The sequence below is a fragment of the Coenobita brevimanus genome, chromosome 23 (assembly GCF_032717465.1).
Source record: "Coenobita brevimanus isolate Jiangsu-jjx chromosome 23, ASM3271746v2, whole genome shotgun sequence".
Classification (NCBI taxonomy): domain Eukaryota; kingdom Metazoa; phylum Arthropoda; class Malacostraca; order Decapoda; family Coenobitidae; genus Coenobita; species Coenobita brevimanus.
In genome coordinates, this window is record NC_136976.1 from 56,671,202 (window position 1) to 56,691,112 (window position 19,911).

Here is a 19,911-nt window from a genome sequence, read left to right on the forward strand (position 1 = left end):
TTCCTTCTCGAGAACTATTCACTCTGCACTCCACAAACACATTCTGCAACTGCGCAATTTCCACTGCTCTTTCTCTTGACTTTCTTTTTCATGCCACACCATAGTCTAACGCCTGTATATTTCATCCAGTCCTTTTGCCACCACCATACTCTGGCCTCTATTTCTTTCAAGGCTGTCATAGCAACATCCATTATCCTTCCCTGTATTACTCTGCTTCCACTTTTTTTTTTTTTTTGCACAGTTTCCTCTCTTTTGTCATTGTACCCAGGCATTTAAACTCACTCCATTTAGTGTAACATCTCACTGTCACCTCTTTCAGCAACTGTCCCATGTCCTTAGATCTGAGTTAATTGATAAACACATTTTTTTTTTTTTCTTCCCAATTGATCAGTTTGAGAAATTCAGAAATAAAGGTTTCAACTGAGGGTTGTTGATCCAGTAATTGAAATCACCACGAACAAGCAGTCCAACAGATTTCAAAGCAAATACTATGAGAAACTGACCAAACTCTTCCATGAAAACTCGATCTGTGCCTGGATTGTCTGGCTGATTTACAGTTGCAGCTCTAATACTGCACTTTTCTGATGGAAATGTATTAATTCTTCTGTAAATTCAAAAGAAGATGGGATAAAGCCTGAATTTATGTGAGACATTCATAAATGCCACAGAGTAGATGAGTGCCACACCTCCACCTGGATGGTCAGTGGCAGGCCTGGCTGTACTTACTATAGAATGAGTATTAGGCAAAGTATTAATTTCAGATACAGACAACCAGGTTTGATTCAAACACAGAATGTCAAGCTGGAGTTGATTTAGAGTTTTGTTAATATATTTTATATTATTATGGATGGAACAAATGTTTAGAAAACAATTTTTAACTGGCTCAAGGGGAGTATCATTAGTTTTTTTGAATGGACAAAGTTAGTGTTTTTTTTTTGTTAAACTATTTGTACATTTTTAAAAACTGTACTGCAGTAAACTTCTGTTACCTTGGTTCGTTCTATGCAAGAGTTTGCTGTTTATGATAATAGGATGGCTCAGGACTTGATGTACTGTAGTACAATTTAAAGAAATTATTCATGGGCAGATTTTAAGCAGAAAAGTGTTATATCATCATGAGTCTAATTCTAAATTATGAGCCACAGTTACCTATGGTCCAATGGGTGAATTAAGAGAGAAATATTTTTTTGCCCTGTACGTTTTCAGTAATTGTGACTTTGTAATGATTGAGAATTGGACCCATTCTGATAAAAAAACTGTGTTCAAAATGATCCCAAGAATCGCTACCTGAAGTTCTGGGACACCTTGAATAAAATGTATTGTAAAAGCTAGTGAACTGTGCTTGCATGAGTTGTGCATGTTCATCTGGTGCCAGAGTAGAAATGTGAATTCCAACAGACTTTTTTTTTTTTTATGTGTCTGACTCTGGGCATAGGCTGCACAGCCTGCTATCAAGGCCCAGCAGTCCTCCTACATACCATACACCCATAAACTTAGGAGTGCTCAGAGAGCACTGGAAAGAAGTATGTTAGGTTTCACCACTCACTCGTTGTAGTGCTGCTTTGGGTGTCTGCCTTTGCCGCTCTTGCTTCCTTCCGCTTCTCTCTTTCTTTCCTTCATTCTTTCCTCTTCCTTCTGCCTATGGATGACTTTACATTCCCTCTTCTGTCTTTCTTTCCTTCACTCTTTCCTCTTCCTTCTGCCTATGGGTGACTCGACATTGAGTGACAAGCCAGATGGTTTCCTGTACACCAGGAAACCATTTACTACTCTGGGTGGTAACCTTATGACCAAATTATGGCACCTGGTGGTCTAGTGGGTAAGTAAGGTGCTCCAATTGCATTGAGCCTGTGTTGGTTTGTATCCAGGGGATGGTTGGGGTTTATTGCTCACATAATGCCACTCCAGAATGAGTGAGGCTGTCACTCTCGTCTTAAATGTCAGGACCAGCTTGCCTAGCCCAGGGCTCCTATGCTTCTCATGGGGCGGCATGGGATTGGATGATGGATGGATGGATGGATTCACATTGAGAGACTAAAAAGACATCTTCATGGTTAATGGTACAGATGAAAGTAGAGGATATAATCTAATAGCCCAGGTCAAAGGTAGGCTCTGCATCAGTAACATGCTAGTAATTTCTTTGGCCAAGTCCTTTTGTGTATTGAAACTTTAATGTATGAAAGCAAGGCAGTTATTGTTAATACAAAACAAACACCTGTTAACATTTGGGTTTCTTATGATGAGTCTTTACTAACAAATAAAGGAAGCCTTTCATGTATGTACCTGGCATAAAATACATAAGGATGAATGTTAAGAAGGTAATAAAATGAAAGTACTATCCATCCATCATCTAATCTTATGTTTCCCCACGAGAAGTGTAGGAGCCCGGGGCTAGGCAAGTTGGTCCTGACATTTAAGATGAGAGTGACCAGCCTTTCTCATCCCTGTGTGGCATTACGTGAGCAATAAACCCCAACTATCTCTTGGAATTAAACTACACTGGCTCACTCCAATTGGAGCACCTTAATTACCCACTAAACAACCAGGCGCCATAATTTGGTTATATGATTATTGCCCAGGGGTCGGATGTTTGAAAGCTCGTAACGGCTGCTAAGATCATCGTAGCGGGTATGATAATCATAGCGCGCTCGTAAACTGCTAAGGTATATGTTCAAACAAATTTTACGATGCTCCATCCGCCATATTTGCTCATAGCGCTACGATTTCCGACAAGCACCCTTAAGGTGATCGTAGGGTCGCACAGTGGATGTTTCTCTAACAAACTCTATCAAGTGATGCTGAGTTTGTTTATTTACCCTTTTCTGTGAACGAAGATGGAGTTACAAGTGGTTTTACAGGTAGAACTGGCAGTACGAAGAGAGATGAGACGTGAAAGGAACTACAGAGACAGACTGGATCCATTTGCTTACAGTGCCGAACATTTGTTGAGATACTATAGGTTTCCCAGACAAGAACTCCATCATTGGTGTGCAAGAGTTGAACCACTAGTTGGACCAGCGACAAGAAGATCCCGTGTTGTGCCATGTCATTTGCAGGTGTTAATGACATTCAGATTTTATGCAAGTGGCTCATTTCAGAGTGTGCTGGCACACATTCGGCTTAACACAGGGATGTGTGAGCAGAATAATTAACAATGACACATGTGTTGTACAGAATATATCTTAGGGAAGTTAAGATGCCAAGAGGTAAGCAGTGAAGGGGAATCTACTGCTTACACCTGTAAAAATGCAGACCGATGCACTGTTCATTAAAACATGGTTTAACACTCTGGGAGTCGTAACAATACAGTCTGAAGCCAATGATATATTGTTTATTCAAGTAAAAGAGTCTCAGTTTGCATCTCGATATTTTCAAAAATATCAATATGTTTCGTTAATATCTCATCCCATGCTGCTTGTCTTCTGTCAGCAGTCACTTTGACGCTAAACCTTTCCCTCATCACTGTCTGTCTGTCGAGCCAACCCTGTATTAGCACCATCATCTTCTCATCAGTAAAATTTGCTCGACAAATTCGTTTGGTGGGGGGCTTGTCACTTGGCATTTCTCAAATGTCTTGGGATGAATACCGTAGTTGCTTGAGTGATGTAATTGCGTGCTTGGAGGAGTGTATTTGTTTACATTTTGAAAGTGCATTATGACTGGCTCACAATCTTTCAAGTTTATGAGATCTCTCTTCTAATTGGCCCAGCGACAATCAGCTGGGTTGCATTATGAACAATAGGAGCAGAACGGAACGGGTTTTACGATCGCATCATCGTGAGCTACGAGGGTTGTCCCGAGCGTTAGAAGATACACCTTAGCGGTTATCGTAACTTACGATCAAAGATGGCCGCTATGAGCACGTTACGATGATCATAGTGACATCTGGCAATGATGTTTTGAACATCCCAGCCCAGAGTAGTAAATGGTTTCCTGGAGTACAGGAAACCATTTAGCTTGTCACTCAGTGTAGAGTCACCCATAGGCAGAAGGAAGAGGAAAGAATAAAGGAATGGAAGACAGAAGAGGGAATGTAAAGTCACCCATAGGCAGAAGGAAAAGGAAAGAATGAAGAAAAGAAAGACAGAAGAGGACACAAGGAAGAGACGAAAGGGCAGACACCCAAAGCAGCACTACATTGAGTGAGTGGATGGTAAGTGCATCCTTTATTAACTTTGACATATGTATCTCTTAAAATGTGATCTTCATTTTGAACAACTCATGAAATACCACATGTTTGGTGATAAATTTGTTATTAAATACTCCATGAGATTAATTCTGATCAACTTTTATATGCATGTGGTGGAATGCCATGGCTTTTGAAAATGCAACAAAAAGCTGACCATGAGAAAACACAGGGGAAGGCAGGTAGATTCCAACCTCGTTGCATGTTTGTCCCTGTGCTTTGTTGTAGTAGTAGTTGTTCCCTAGGCAGTCTGGTTGAACAATCCTCAGTCCCTAAGGAAGGCCATGGCCGAGACTGGGCTTTCCCACAGAGATCCCAAGGAGTGTATGTTGTGTTGTTGGTGCAGGTGATTGTGTGGAGTGCAGTCTTCCATAATGTGCTTAATAGTATGGGGTACTGTGTTGCATCCTGGACAGGCATCAGCGATGGAGTCATCCAGCCTCTTCTGATAGCTCAAGAAGGCTGGATGATGCCCACATCTTAGCCTGGCCAGGTGGACCCTGTCCTCATGAGGGAGATAGGATTCAGAAGGGTGGATATCAGGAGGCCATGCATGCAGCTGTGTGCTGTCTTTGAGTGACTGAATGGACTGGCTAGTGATTTGAGTATGGATATGCTTCTGGAAGCTAGTCTGAGGTGGGCAAGGGGGGAGAGATGACAGTATTTGTGTATGATATTGTGTGCTGGGTGTTGTTTTGATGTTCCTTGTGTGTGGATGTGCTTCCATGTAGTGCAGTGGATGTTGTGGGTTTGTGGAGGCTGCGGTGAGAGTTTGGGTGCCTCTCACGTCTAGATGATCCTTGACTTTGAAGATTTTGGCTTCTTTGTGTAGGTGGTCTGTGGGTGTAGTACTGTGCAGCCTATGATTATTTTTAGGGCCTTGTTCTGTATAGTCTGTAGAGTGTTGTAGTGTGTTTTAGTGAGGTTAGAAGCCCAAGCAGGACTTGCATAATTCATCACGGAACGTATATATTGTTTGTATACTATGGTGGTGGTTTCTTTGTTGTATCCAATTGTTGTATGTGCAAGTGACATCATGGCGTTGAGTCTTGGTGTTAATTTATCATTAATGTTTGCGATGTTTTGTTTAAATGACATTGATGTATTGTATGTTACACCAAGGATTTTGTGTGTGTGTGTGTGTGTGTGTGTGTGTGTGGTAGGGTAGTGTTATGATGAGGTGTGGAATGTGACTATGTTCTGCCGTCCAGTTTGTGAGAAGGGTTGCTGTAGATTTGGCTGGGGCTAGTTTGAGTCTATTTGTGGTGAACCATTTGTGAAGTGTGTTGAGGTAAGGTTGGAGGATGTGTGCAACTGGGTTTGCGTTTTGGTGCGTAGGTGTAAGTGTTATGTCATCCGCATAGGAAGCTGTGTGTTTTTGTGGTGTGTTGGGTGTGGGTATGTCATGCATGTATAGGTTAAAGGGAGTAGGGGACAAAGCAGATCCTCGGGGGATGCCATTTGTGAAGTTTCTGGTGTTCGAAGATTGACCAGCAAATGTTACGTGTGCACATCTGCCTGCTAAATAGTTTGCCAGTCATCTTTTTCTTTTATTGAGCATATTTGTGTTGAATATTTTGTTTGTAAGGTTGTGGCAGGGGATGGCATCAAATGCTTTGCTAATGTCTAGTGTGACCAGGAGTGTTCTGTGTGGTGGTCTAGCTGAATTCATGCCATCAAAAACTTTCTGTGTAAGGTCTATAAGAAGAGTGTTTGTGGAGTGTATGGCCTAAAACTATGTTGTCATGGGGCTGGTGGGGTGTGAGGTGTACCTTGTTGTAATACCAGTCGTTCAGTGACTTTGGAGGGGGTGCAGAGGAGTGTGATGGGGCGGTGTGAGGAAGGTAATGTGGGGTCTTCGTTGGGTTTGGGGATAATGATGATAGTGCCATGCTTCCAGATGTTGGGTATTATGTTGTGTGAGTAGCTGTAGTTTGGTATGTTGGTGAGTGCTTGTATGCCTTGTGGTCCAAGGTGTTTAAGGTGTATGTTTCTTATGTTGTCTGGTCCACAGGCATTTGAGTGCTTAAGGTTGCTAATGATGTTCTTTGTCTGGTTGTAAGTGAAAGGTGCAAAGTCTGGGTCTATGGGGAACTGTCTCTTGCATCGGATGACACGTCAGTCATGACGATGGAGCTTTAAATGGCTGACATGTGAAAAGTGATTGATGAGAGTGTTTGCTTGTTGTGTGTTTGAAGGTATGGCGTCTGTTGTTGTGATGGCTGTGTGTGATTGTGTAGTGTTGCTGTTGGAGAGTGTGATGCTGTTTAGTGTTTTGTAGAGTTTGCTGATGTTTGTTTTGTGGTCAAGTGTTTGGAGATAATTATTCCAGTTTAATGTTTGCTGTTCTGATATTGTTTATTTGAGCGTAGAGTTCTTGTATTTGTTGTATGGTGTCTTGTGTATGGGGTGTTGTGGAGTGTCGTAGTGTGTCCCGTTGACTGATGAGGCCTTGAATTTCTGATGTGAAGTTGGGGTTGTGTCTCTTTCTGTTGCCTCTAGGAATGTGTCTTTTGTCTGCATTTTGAATAATTGTATTGAAAGTGTGCAAAGTGGTGTTAATGTTTATGATGGGTGTACCGTTTAATGTTTCAGAGTGTTGTTCTGTTTCGGTTGTGAACGTCTCCCGGTTGACTTTCCTATAATTAGTGTGTATGTGTCTGAGGCCACCTGGGGTGATTCTGGTTTTGGTAGTGATGATGATCGGGAGGTGGTCAGAGCCAAGGGTTTTGACCACTCTCCGGGATGTTGTGAGGACGAGATTTGGGGAGCAAAGGGTGATGTCTGGGGATGATGGGAGGAAGAGGGCTTGGTGTGGGATATGGGTATGTTGATGGAGATTATTCAGTATGAAAAGATTATCTGTTTGGGATTGTAACACCAGCTCTATGTCTGTGTCAAGGTTGTTGATGTGCCAGGCCGACGCCTTGGTGTTGAAATCATCACCCAGGTTAATGTTGGGTATGTTAGTGGTGTGGTGTATTTGATGAGAGTAATTGCAACGTTGGGTCTGGTTAGTACTTGGATGGGTGACCGCCTGGGAACACCAGATGCTGTTGGCATCCCTACGTGTCAAGTGGGGTTGGTGGAGGATTAGTGCCCCTCCCTGTAAAAACAATTAACTCTAAGCCCTTGGCCACCCCGTGTGGGATACATGGCGTCTGGCAATGAATGAAAAATGAAATTGTGTGGTTCTGTGGGGGACAGTTGGGGGGGAATGTATGTATTGGCAATTGTTATGTGTGATTTGTTACCAGTGTGTACTTTAATTGATTGCAGTTCTGTTGTGGTGTCATGTGGGGGAAGAAGTGATTTTGTATGTGCACTAGTATATGAATTGGAGCAGATGGGGGACGTGGAAGATGTGTGCAAGATATTCACAGGCGGAATATGTGCAGCATGTGAGGTGGTGTGTGGGGTGAAGAGAAGATGAAAGAGGGTGCAAGGAACAGCATGGTGGAATGAAGAGGTGAGACAGGTTGTGGCACAAAAGAAGAAAGCATACAATGAATGGATGAGAAACAGGGGCATGGAAGATGTTGAGAGACATAAGAGAGAGTTATATGTAGAAATGAGGAGAGAGATGAAATGATTAGTAAGAGAGAGTAAGAAGAGAGTGGATGAGGAATTTGGAAGGAATTTGAGTGTCAAGTGAAGGGAATGTAAGAAAATGTTCTGGAAAGAGGTAAAGAGAATTAGGCAGGGTGGCAATGAGTGAAAGATAAAAATGGTAGATTACTAGTGGAGAAGGGAGAAAAGTGAGCAGATGGAGAGAACACTTTAAGGAATTGTTGAACATAGAGAATGTAAGTAATGTGAGTATAAGTGGCTGGGGAATGGTTAGGAGGAGTAGGGAGGTGAGAAGACAGGAAGAAATCAGTAGGATGGATGTTGTGCAAGCAATGAAGAAAGTCAAAATTGGGAAAGCCCCAGGAATTGATGGAGTGTGTGGTGAAATGCTGAAGCATGGAGGAGAAATAGTAATTGAATGGATGTGGAAGATGTGCAGATTGGCCTGGGAGGAAGGCAAAGTCCCGGAGGATTGCCAGTCAGGTATAATTATTCCCTTGTACAAAGGGAAAGGGGAAAAAGAAGTGTGTGGTAATCATATGGGCATTTGTCTTCTTAGTGTAATAGGAAAAGTATACAGTAGGATACTTATTGAGAGTTAGGGAAATAACAGAGGAATTATTTGGAGAAGAAAAGGGAGGCTTTAGGAACGGGAGGGGTTGTGTAAATCAGATATTCATTCTAGATCTTTAGTGGAAAAGTTTCTAGAGAAGGGAAAGAAGTTGTATGTGGCCTTCATGGATTGGAGAAAGCATATGACAGGATGGATAGACAAGGATTGTGGAAAGTATTAAGAATATATGGAGTAGATGGGAAGTTGTTGAGTGCTGTGAAAAGTAGGTATGAGGGTGCTAAGGCTGCAGTGCGTGTGGATAGTGAACTGAGTGAATTTTTCTATTTGAAGATTGGGTTGAGGCAGGGATGTGTCATGTCTCCATAGTTGTTCAATCTGTACATGAATGAGGTTATAAAAGAGATACAAGGTAGGGTAGTGGATGTTGGAGTGGCCCTATTGAGAGAGAGCAGTGTTTGGAAACTCCCTGTACTGTTGTTTGCACATGATACTGTGTTGTTAAGTGAAGACGAAGGGGAACTGCAGGGATTGGTGGATAAGTTTGGGAGAGTGTGTAAGAAACGGAATCTAAAGGTGAATGTAGGGAAGAGTAAAATTATGGTCTTCGAGAGAAGTGAAGTCAGTGAATGTACAGTGAAGTTGGATGATGAAATGGAAAATCTGAGTACGTTGAAGTACATGGGTAGTGTGATGAGTAAGGATGAAAGTTTGGAGGGTGAAGTGTATTAAAGGGTACAACAATAGGAAGAAAGGTTGCTGCTCCTTGAAAGCAGTGATAAGAAAGAGGGAAGTGAGCATGGAAGTGAAAAAGTTACTACATGACAGTATTGTGATACCAACTCTAACATATGGAAGTGAAGCTTGAACGTTGTTGGAGGGACACAAGTCAAGAGAGAGCAGTGGAAATGAATTACTGTATCTGGGAGGAGCCTGTGGAGTCACAAGGAGAGACAGACTGACAAATGAGGATGTGAAGGAGCGTTGTGGTGTGGATGTGGATGTGATAGGAAGCGTTAGAAGAAACACATTGAGGTGGTTTGGCCGTGTGTAGAGGGTGGAGAGTGAGAGACTGATGAGGAGAGTGTATGTGACTGAGGTGGAGGGGGAGAGAGGGAGGGGGAGGCCAAGGATGAGATGGAGGGATGGAGTGGAGAGGTATATGAGAGGGGGATGTGAATTGGGAGCAGGGCAGTGAAATGGTGGGGGACAGGGCAACGTGGAGGCGATTTTTTTGTGGCCACCCCGTATGGGATTAAGGCATCTGGCAATAGATAGATAGACTAGTATCTGAAAAGCTGATGGATTTGTGTACAGGGTGATGAGTCCACCACCACCGTCATCGACCAGGTCTTGTCTAATGGTGGTGATTTTGTGAAATGTAGGTGTTTTTTGTGTTGTACATAGTTTTGTTTCTTGTAAGATGGCAATGTGTATGTTTTGTTGTTTGAGGAATTGTGTGAGTTCTTGTTTTTTGGTGTTTGTGTCATCTGTGTTTATATGAAGAATGTGTACGTTGTGTGTGTGATGAGTGTTGGGTGCCACAGCACGAGGGAGAGGTGGGGGTGTGGGTGGAGGTGAAGGGGTAGGCAAAAGTTGTGATGGAGGTAAGGGTTGGGGTGAATTAGATTGGGTGGAATGGGAGGGATTGGGTGATTGGATGGTGTGGGAAGGATCGGTGAGTTAGGCTGGTGAGGTGTGGAGGAAGCAGGCGTGGGGTTGGTGGGGAGAAGGAGCATAAGGAGCTGGTCCAGGTGGTTGTGAAATATTTTCTGGATGCAAGTGTTGTGCAGGTGTATTGGGTTCAGTTCTTGCAGGAATTGCGCTGAACTGAACCCTTTGTCTGTTGGCTCGACGTGATAGGTTTTGAGAATGTTGGACATGTGTATTTGTTGGTGGGTCCTGAATTGCTCTCAGTGTCCCCAGCTAGAAGAAGTCTTCGAGAAATGACCACCAGGGAGGCATTTCTCAGTGTAGAAAAAGCAGTGTTGTTGTGTGTGTTATGTTGAGAGATGTGGTACTTGCCTGGGCGATCAAAGCCACTCCCAGGTTCTCGGGCCCTGTGAGGGGCCGGGGGGGTTTGCAGTGGTTTGTCCCCAATGCTGTCCTCCCCCTTTGCTTTGACAGTGACTAGGGGGTAGACCCACAGCGAAGGCGCCATCGCACCAGGTCCCCTGTGCTTTGTTTATCACCTTGCCATAACTGAGTCTGATTTGAAACTGAACCCTTTGCAATGTAAAAGGTATATTATTGATGGGTAAGGTGGTAGTTATGACATTATGGTGGGCAGTGATGTTTGATGGAAAATTATGAAAGAAAAATAACAAATTTTAAGGTATGTAAGACTTGTTCACAAAAATTAATACCCTCCCATAACTACAAATATATATTAATCATTCAAGGCAGTTATCGAAGTGCTCAGCCTTAACACTAAAGAGAAGAATCCATCAGTAGCAATTACCCAAAAGTTCATAATATAATATTAATGTGTTTTAAGCAGATGCCTTAATTCTGGAAGGACTGGCCACACACAAATTATCCCTATCATCCTGTCCTTTGCCATCAGGCTGCCCTCTCTCCAGCACATTTCCCTTAATAATATACCACTGCAGCCCATCCATCCATCCATTTCAACAACAGTCTGAAGCATTATGAGCAGAATATGTCCATCATAATTGGGCATCCTGGGTAACTGAGTGGCAACCTAGAGAGATGGAGTGAGAGGAAGAGGCAGACAGAGAAGTGCAGTTGTTGTTGTTGATGATCAACCTTTGTCTGGCCAAATAGACCAATCAACTGCAGGTAACCAACTGCCCTTGTGGGGCTGTCCTGTGCAGTGAACTAATACTGCTTTGCGGTTGACAGCACCTCACAACAGTGAGGCACAGGGAAAAGTGTGGGGGTTCTTTTCCTAGATGGACATTGCATTTGCATTTCTCCACCCAGTTTGCAGGAGCACCACAGCAGGCCCCACATCACCTCGTTATTTGGTTATATGGTTACCACAGAGTGAACCACTATGCTTGTCACCTGAAATGGAAAGAAGAGAAATAAAATGGGGTAGGAAAGAGGGATAAGTAGGAAGAGAGGAGGGCAGTCACAGAGATAGAATGGTGAAAGTGAGGAAGAAGTAGCAGTAGTAGTAGTTGTTCCCAAGGCAGTCTGACTGAACAGCCCCGAGTCCCTAAGGAAGGCCACGGCTGAGACCCGGCTTTCCCACAGAGCTCTCAAGGAGTGTATGTTGTGTTGTTGGTGCAGATGATTGTGTGCAGTGCAGTCTTCCATAATGTGTTAACCCCTTACCCACGGGCCGTCACTACTGTGACGCTCGTTACATAAGTACTATACCGCAGGGCATCACTTCTGTGATCCAGGATTTTTAAAATTGCCTGGGCCTTCAAGTGCGGTCTTGTATCATCTGTCAGTACTGCCAGTGTGTAGCTATAGGCAGCGCTGCTAATACTGTTAGTACTTGCATCCAGTGTTACCAATTTAGCCATTTTTCTGTGTTTGTCTTGCCTCCCCACCTCCCCTCCCTTACCCCCTCCCCTGCCTAGCTACAGCCTGGCCATGCAATGCAACTCCCGGCCAGTTTTTTCCATTTGCTTTTTTCATTGAAATATGCCCTGTGCCCTATTCTCATACTAAAAATTATATAAAAAAAGGGAAAAGGCTAATTGATACTGCCATTGGCCATGAAGTACCTGGTAGCTAATTTATCACCTGGCAACACCCCACATGCAGTTGGTCGCTAATTTTCCCTGTTCATTACCCATTGAAATGTCCCTTATGACCTATTCTTATATTAAAACATATATTAAAAAAAAAAAGAGAAAAGACTAAGTGATACTTCCATTGACCTGGAAGTAGCTAATTTATTGTGTATTGTCTAGATTTCCTGCAATCCCCGTGGGAGGGGCATGGCGCGGTCCAGCCATCCCCGCTGGTAATGGGTTAATAGTATGGGATGCTGCTTCTTTAGCATTATTTTATAGATATTTTTACCGTAAGTGTTCAGACGAACTGGCTTCAATTGTTCCTCCCCTTCACATTTTCTCACGAAATACTCGGGCAGTTTGGAGCACCCATGAATTCACACTCTCTCCCCTGCAGTGCAAAACCTCTGCTTATCAAAATTCATTTATCTCCAGAACTACTACTCTCTGGAATTCACTTCCTGGGAGTTGTTTCCCTATCTGTCTATCTATTGCCAGACGCCTCAATCCCGTTTGGGGTGGCCACAAACAAATCGCTTCCAAGTCGCCCTGTCCCCCGCCATTTCACTGCCCTGCTCCCAACTCACACCCCCCTCTCTCATATACCTCTCCACCCCATCCCTCCATCTCATCCTCGGCCTCCCTCTCCCTCTTCCCCCCTCCACCTCACTCACATACACTCTCTTCGTCAGTCTTTCACCCTCCATCCTCTCCACATGGCCAAACCACCTCAGCGTGTTCCTCATAACGCTTCCTATCACATCCACATCCACACCACAACGCTCCTTTATATCCTCATTCGTCAGCCTGTCTCTCCATGTGACTCCACAGGCTCCTCTTAAATGTTTGTTTCCCACAAACATTTAATCCACAACAATTCAAATCCAGTTGTTATAAATATTTTATGAATGGAGGATGCCATTAGGCACATGGACTTATTTTATTTTCCCTTTGTTTTTCCTTCCTCCATTCATTATCTTTAAAAAAAAAAAAAAAAAAAAAAAAAAAAAAAAAAAATCCTGGACAGGCATCAGCAACGGAATCATCCAGCCTCTTCTGATAACCCAGGAGGGCTGGATGATGCCCACATCTCAGCCTGGCCAGGTGGACCCTGTCCTCATGAGAGCGATAAGATTCAGAAGGGTGGATATAAGGAGGCCATGCATGCAGCTGTGTGTTGTCTTTAAGTGACTGAATGGAGCGGCGAGTGATCTGAGTATGGATATGCTTCTGGAAGCTGGTCTGAGGTGGGCGAAGGAGGAGAGATGACAGTATTTGTGTATGATATCATGTGCTGGGTGTAGTTTTAATGTTCCTTGGTGTGTATGGATGTGCCGCCATGTAGTGTAATGGATGGTGTGGGTTTGTAATGGCTGTGGTGAAAATTTGGATGCCTCTCATCTCTAGATGATCCTTGACTTTGAGGACTTTGGTTTCTTGGTGTAGATGGTCTGTGGGTGTAGTAGCTGTGCAGCCTGTGATTATTTTTAGGGCCTTGTTCTGTATGGTCTGTAGAGTGTTTTAGTGAGGTTAGAAGCCCAAGTAGGGCTTGCATAATTCATCACGGAATGTATATATTGTTTGTATACTGTGGTGGTGGTTTCTTTGTTGTATCCAAACGTTGTATGGGCAAGTGACCTCAAGGCACTGAGTCTTGGTGATAAGTTATCTTTAATGTTTGCGATGTTTTGTTTAAATGACATTGATGTATTGTATGTTAAATCAAGGATTTTGTGTGTGTGTGTGTGTGTGTGTGTGTGTGTGTGTGTGTGTGTGTGTGTGTGTGGTAGGGGAGTGTTGTTTATTGTGAGGTGTGGAATGTGACTATGTTTTGCTGTCCAGTTTGTGAGAAGGGTTGCTGTAGATTTGGCTGGGGCTATTTTGAGCCCGTTTGTAGTGAACCAATTGTGTAGTGTGTTGAGGTAAGGTTGGAGGATGTGTGTGGCTGTGTTTGCGTTTTGGTGTGTATGTGTAAGTGTTATGCTGTCTGCATAGGAAGCTGTCTGTATTTGTGGGGTGTGGGTATGTCATGCATGTATAGGTTAAAGAGAGTAGGGGACAAAACAGATCCTTGGGGGACGCTATTTTTGAAGTTTCTGATGTTCGAAGATTGACCGGCAAATGTTACGTGTGCACATCTGCCTGCTAAATAGTTTGCCTATCATCTTTTTGTGTTATTGAGCACGTTTGTGTTGAATATTTTGTTTGTAAGGTTGTGGCAGGGGATGGTATCAAATGCTTTGCTAATGTAATTTGTGTGACTAGGAGTATTCTTTGTGCTGGTCTAGCTGAATTCATGCCATCGAAAACTCTTTGTGTAAGGTCTGTAAGAAGAGTGTTTGTGGAGTGTAGTGGCCTAAAACCATGTTGTCATGGGGCTAGGGGGGTGTGAGATGTAACTGGTTGTAATACCAGTCATTCAGTGATTTTGGAGGGGTTGCAGAGGAGTGTGATGGGGCGGTGTGAGGAAGGTAACGTGGGGTCTTTGTTGGGTTTGGGGATAATGATGATAGTGCCATGCTTCCAGGTGTTGGGTATTATGTTAAGGAAGTAGGCAGCACTACACTCACTTGATGTAGTGCTGCCTACTTCCTTAGCTTTAATCATTCTTTTTCTGTGCCTGCCCTCCTCTCTTCCTATTTCTCCTATCTTTCCTGTCACTTCTTATTCCTTTTCTTTCCTTTACAGGTGTCTTTACATTGAGTGACAAGCCAAATGGTTTCCTGTAAGCCAAGAAACCATTTACAACGCTGGGTGGTAACCATATAACCAAACCATACGTGCTCCCTACATGTCAACAAGTGAGTTGGTGGAGGGTTGGTGCCCCTCCCTGTAAAACAACTAACTCGGTGTCAAATGGCCACCCTTTATGGGATTATGGTGTCTAGATAGATAGATAGATAGAGTAGCTGTAGTTTGATATGTTGGTGAGTGCTTGTATACCTTGTGGTCCAAGGTGTTTAAGGTTTATGTTGCTTATGTTGTCTGGTCCAGTGGCAGATGAGCACTTAAGGTTGCTAATGATGTTCTTTGTCTGGTTGTAAGTGAAAGGTGCGAAGTCTAGGTCTATGGGGAACTGCCTCTTGCATCGGATGACACGTCAGTCATGACGATGGAGCGTTAAATGGCTGACATGTGAAAAGTGATTGATGAGAGTGTTTGCTTGTTGTTTGTTTGAAGGTATGGTGTCTGTTGTCGTGATGGCAGTGTGTGGTTGTGTAGTGCTACTGTTGGAGAGTGTGATGCTGTTTAGTGTTTTGTAGAGTTTGCTGGTGTTTTGTGATCAAGTGTTTGGAGATAATTGTTTGATTTTAGTGTTTGCTGTTCTGATATTTTATTGTTTATTTGAGTGTTGAGTTTTTGTATTTGTTGTGTGGTGTCTTATGTACAGTAGTGCACCAACTTTCGCTACAGCAGGATTCGCGGAATCCACTTTCGCGGCATGCACCAAATATTCCCTAACTTCCACTTTCGCTTGAAAAAAATCGATTTTCGTGCACAAATTTTGGGTTTGAGACAATATTTTGAACTTTGAATTTCCTGCACCGCCCGCCCGCAACCCACCGCCATCTTGAATGACGTCATGTCAACACTCTGTCCACCCATTCCCGCCATTGTGTACGAGCGTGCTAGCTCCATTGTGTTGGATTCTCACGGTTCAATGGCCTCTACTATACCTGGTAGTGTGGGGAAAGGGCCTGGTGGTGTGGGGGGAGAGCCTGGTGGTGTGGGGGGAGGGCCGGGAGGCAGTGGTGGTGATAAAAAGTGGCTGGGACATTCAAAGTCGGGAGGAAAGGCCAAGGCTAAAAGAGAGTATCGTGTTGGAGTGAAGAAACGGCAGTATAATAATGAAATGTGGTATGTTTCTCCTCATATAATGTGTACTGTACAGTTTTTATTGTTTGTATCTCACAATGCAATGTACAATAGTGATTTGATGTACTGTATTGCAAGTGAAAATGAAAATCTGATGTTACTTTAGGATAACCAGGAACCAATTAGCCTTTTTGCCATAAAGACAATGCCCCAACTTTCGCTAATTCCACTTTCGCGCATTATTTTTGGACCCAATTAGGCACGAAAATTGGTGCCCCACTGTATGGGGTGTTGGGGAGCGTCGTAGTGTGTCCCGTTGATTGATGAGGCCTTGAATTTCTGATGTGAATTTGGGGTTGTCTCTCTTCCTGTTTCCTCTAGGGATGTGTCTTTTGTTTGCATTTTGAATAATTGCATTGAAAGTGTGGACAGCGGTGTTGATGTTCGTGATTGGTGTACCGTTTAATGTTTCAAACTGTTGTTCTGTTTCAGTTGTGAAGGCCTCCCAGTTGGGTCTCATATAATTAGTGTATGTGTGTCTGAGGTCAGCTGGGGTGATTCTGGTTTTGGTAGTGATGATGATCGGGAGGTGGTCAGAGCCAAGGGTTTTGACCACTGTCCAGGATGTTGTGGGGGTGAGGTTTGGGGAGCAAAAGGTGATGTCTGGGGATGATGGGAGGAAGAGGGCTTGGTGTGGGATATGGGTATGTTGATGGAGATAACTGAGTATGAAAAGATTATCTGTTTGGGATTGTAGTACCTGCCCTCTGTCTGTGTCAGGGTTGTTGACATGCCAGGCCGATGCCTTGGCGTTGAAATCACCACCCATGATAATGTTGGGTATGTTAGTGATGTGATGTATTTGTGGAGAGTAATTGTGTGGTACTGTGGTACTATGGGGGAGGAAGAAGTAAGCTGCTTTACATCAGGTTAGTGGATGATGGTCGCTATATTGCATGGTAACAGGAGATTAAGAGTCAGTAGAATTAGATGAATCATGCTGACAGCCATTAGATCAGAGTGAAGAAAGATGGGAGAGGTCTGCATCCCGTAGTGGACTGAATCAGGTTGGTGATGAAAAGTCTGTTAATCTCTGTCTGCAACACCCATCAAAGCATAGTTGATAAATATTAGATCTTAAAAGTTTTCGTCATCATTTTAACTCATATTGTCATTTATTCATTCATTCATTCATCACCTAATCCATTGTTGCCCAATGTGGAGCATAGGAGCCCAGGGCTAGGCAAGTTGGTCCTGACATTTAAGATGAGAGTGACCAGCCTCACTCATCCCTGAGTGGCATGTGAGCAATAGACCCCACCCACCCCTTGGATATAAACCTGCACTGGCTTAATCTGATTGGAGCACAATCATTACCCACTAAACAACCAGGCCTTATAATTTGGTTATATGGTTATCACCCAGCATATTAAATGATTTGCTGGTGTATAGGAAATCATGTGGCTTGCCACTCAGTGTAGAGTCACCCGTAGACAGAAGGAAAAGGAAAGAATGAAGGAAAGAAAGACGGAAGGGGAAGGATGGAAAGAAGGAAGAGAGGAAAGGGCAGGTACCTGAGAGCAGCACTACATCGATTGAGTGGATGGTGAGCGTCCCCATCAACCACAAACTCATCAAAGAATAATCAAGGTAGGATCTACAAACAAGGGAAATGAAAGTTTGAAACTGAGATAACTATCAAAGTGCCCAGTGAAATGGCTCACAGTCATTTGCACACCATTCAACCCTTTGGGAGCCTGATTTCACTTCACTGGCCTAACCATTTACATGTATTTTTTCGTTTACAGCTGTGCTTCACATACACCTACCAGGCAGTAATTTTGTCAGCTGTTAAAAGAAAAAAGTACTAAACACATGGCATGTGTGCTTCCATACCTGACTTTTCTTATTTTCATATCCACATACATTCTTTGTGGCCTTCCATTCCTCCCAGCCCACAAACTCACTCAGATGTACACTTTTCATGATTCCGTTTACAGTAAATCCCATCTCACCCTATCATCTAAGCACACACTCCTCTACTGTATTATTTACAGACTTTATAGTACTGGCCACCTTTCTTGAGCCACTTTGCCCTCCACTTCCTGGACATTTTCCTCTCCTTTCTATTACTTCCCAAAGGTACTTAAACTCATTTGCTCATTCCTCTCCAGTATTTCATCCATCCATCATCCAATCATACGTTGTCCCATGAGGAGCGTAGGAGCCCAGGGCTAGGCAGTTTGTCCTGACATTTAAGATGAGAGTGACCAACCTCACTCATCCCTGAATGGCATTATGTGAGCAATAAACCCCAACCACCCCTTGGATATAAACCTTCACAGGCTCAATCCAATTGGAGCACAATAATTACCCACTAAACCACCAGGTGTACAGGAAACCATTTGGCTTGTCACTCAGTGTAGAGTCACCTATAGGCAGAAGGAAGAGGAAAGAATGAAGGAATGAAAGACAGAAGAGGAAGTTTAAAGTCACTCGTAGGCAGAAGGATGAGGAAAGAATTATTTTAGGTATTGAAACTCTTCAGTTTGTTTTTTCCCTTTTTCATTGAAGAGCATAGTTGTGCTACATACTGTACTGTTGAATTGAAAAAAATAAGTGCCTGTCTATTTATATAGACAGAGTAGATAGACAAGGTATGTGGAAAGTATTAAGAATATATGGAGTGGAGGGGAAACTGTTGAGTGCTGTGAAGAGTATGTACGAAGGAGCTAGGGCTACGGTGCGAGTGGATGGTGAGCTGAGTGAGTTCTTTGATCTCAGTGTGGGACTGAAACAGGGTTGTGTGATGTCTCCATGACTGTTTAATATATACATGGATGGGGTTGTAAAGGAGGTGCAAGGCAGGGCAGTGGATGTGGGGATGGCTCTAATGAATGAGGGTGAGATTTGGAAGATTCCAGTGTTGCTGTTTGCTGATGATACAATATTGCTGAGTGAAGATGAATGGGAGTTGCAAGGTTTGGTGAATGAATCTGGGACAGTGTGTAGGAAGAGGAATCTGAAAGTTAATGTAAACAAGAGTAAAGTTATGGTGTTTGAGAGGAATGAAGTCACAGAATGCACAGTGAGGTTGGATGGTGAGGATGTGGAGAATGTGAGTGCATTCAAGTACTTGGGTAGTGTGATGAGTAAGGATGGAACTTTGGGGGATGAAGTGCTTGAAAGGGTACAGCAGGGAAGAAAGGTTGTTGGTTCACTGAAAGCAGTGATGAGAAATAGAGAGGTGAATATGGAAGTAAAGAAGTTACTGCATGATAGTATTGTGATCCCTGCCCTGACTTATGGAAGCAAGACATGGACCCTGCAAGAGGGGAATAATTCAAGAGTGAGAGCAGTGGAAATAAGTTACTTGAGAGGAGCATGTGGAGTGACATGGAGGGACAGGTTGATGAATGAAGAAGTGAAAGAACGTTGTGGGGTGGATGTGGATGTGGTTGAGAAGATTAGGAGAAATACACTGAGGTGTTTGGACATGTGGAGAGAATGGAGGATGAAAGACTGACTAAGAGGGTGTATGTAGGTGAAGTGGAGAGAGGGAGAGGAAGACCAAGGATGAGGTGGAGGGATGGAGTTGAGAGGTATATGAGGGAGGGGGGAGTGAGTTGGGGGAGGGTAGTCAAATGGTGGGTGACAGAGCGACTTGGAGGCATTTTGTCTGTGGCCACCTTTTGCGGGATTAGGGTGTCGGGCTATAGTTAGATAGATAGACTATCTATATCCAGATGCCATAATTCCATACAGGGTGTTCATTTGACTTTGAGTCAGTTGTTTTGTGGGGATGGGCACTAACCCTCTGTCAACCCACTTGTTGACACATAGGGAACACGTATGAGGTGGTTATATGGTTGCCACTCAACATTTGAAATGGGTCCCCGACTTAGGGGAAACCATTTGGCCTGTCACTTAATGTAAAGCCACCTGAGAAGAAAAGAGAGTAATAAAAAGTGACAGGAAAGATGGGAAAATGGGAAGAGAGGAGGGCAGACATGGAAGAAGACTGATAAAGGTGAAGGAAGAAGTAGGCAGCA

The 19,911-nt window shown here is 43.5% G+C and overlaps 1 protein-coding gene across 1 annotated transcript in view; it reads left to right on the forward strand.

The window, feature by feature from the left end:
* The window catches only part of LOC145392987 (uncharacterized), a 200,874-nt gene that overhangs the window by 158,328 nt on the left and 22,635 nt on the right, over positions 1–19,911 (forward strand). The gene's annotated exons all lie outside the window — the stretch shown is intronic.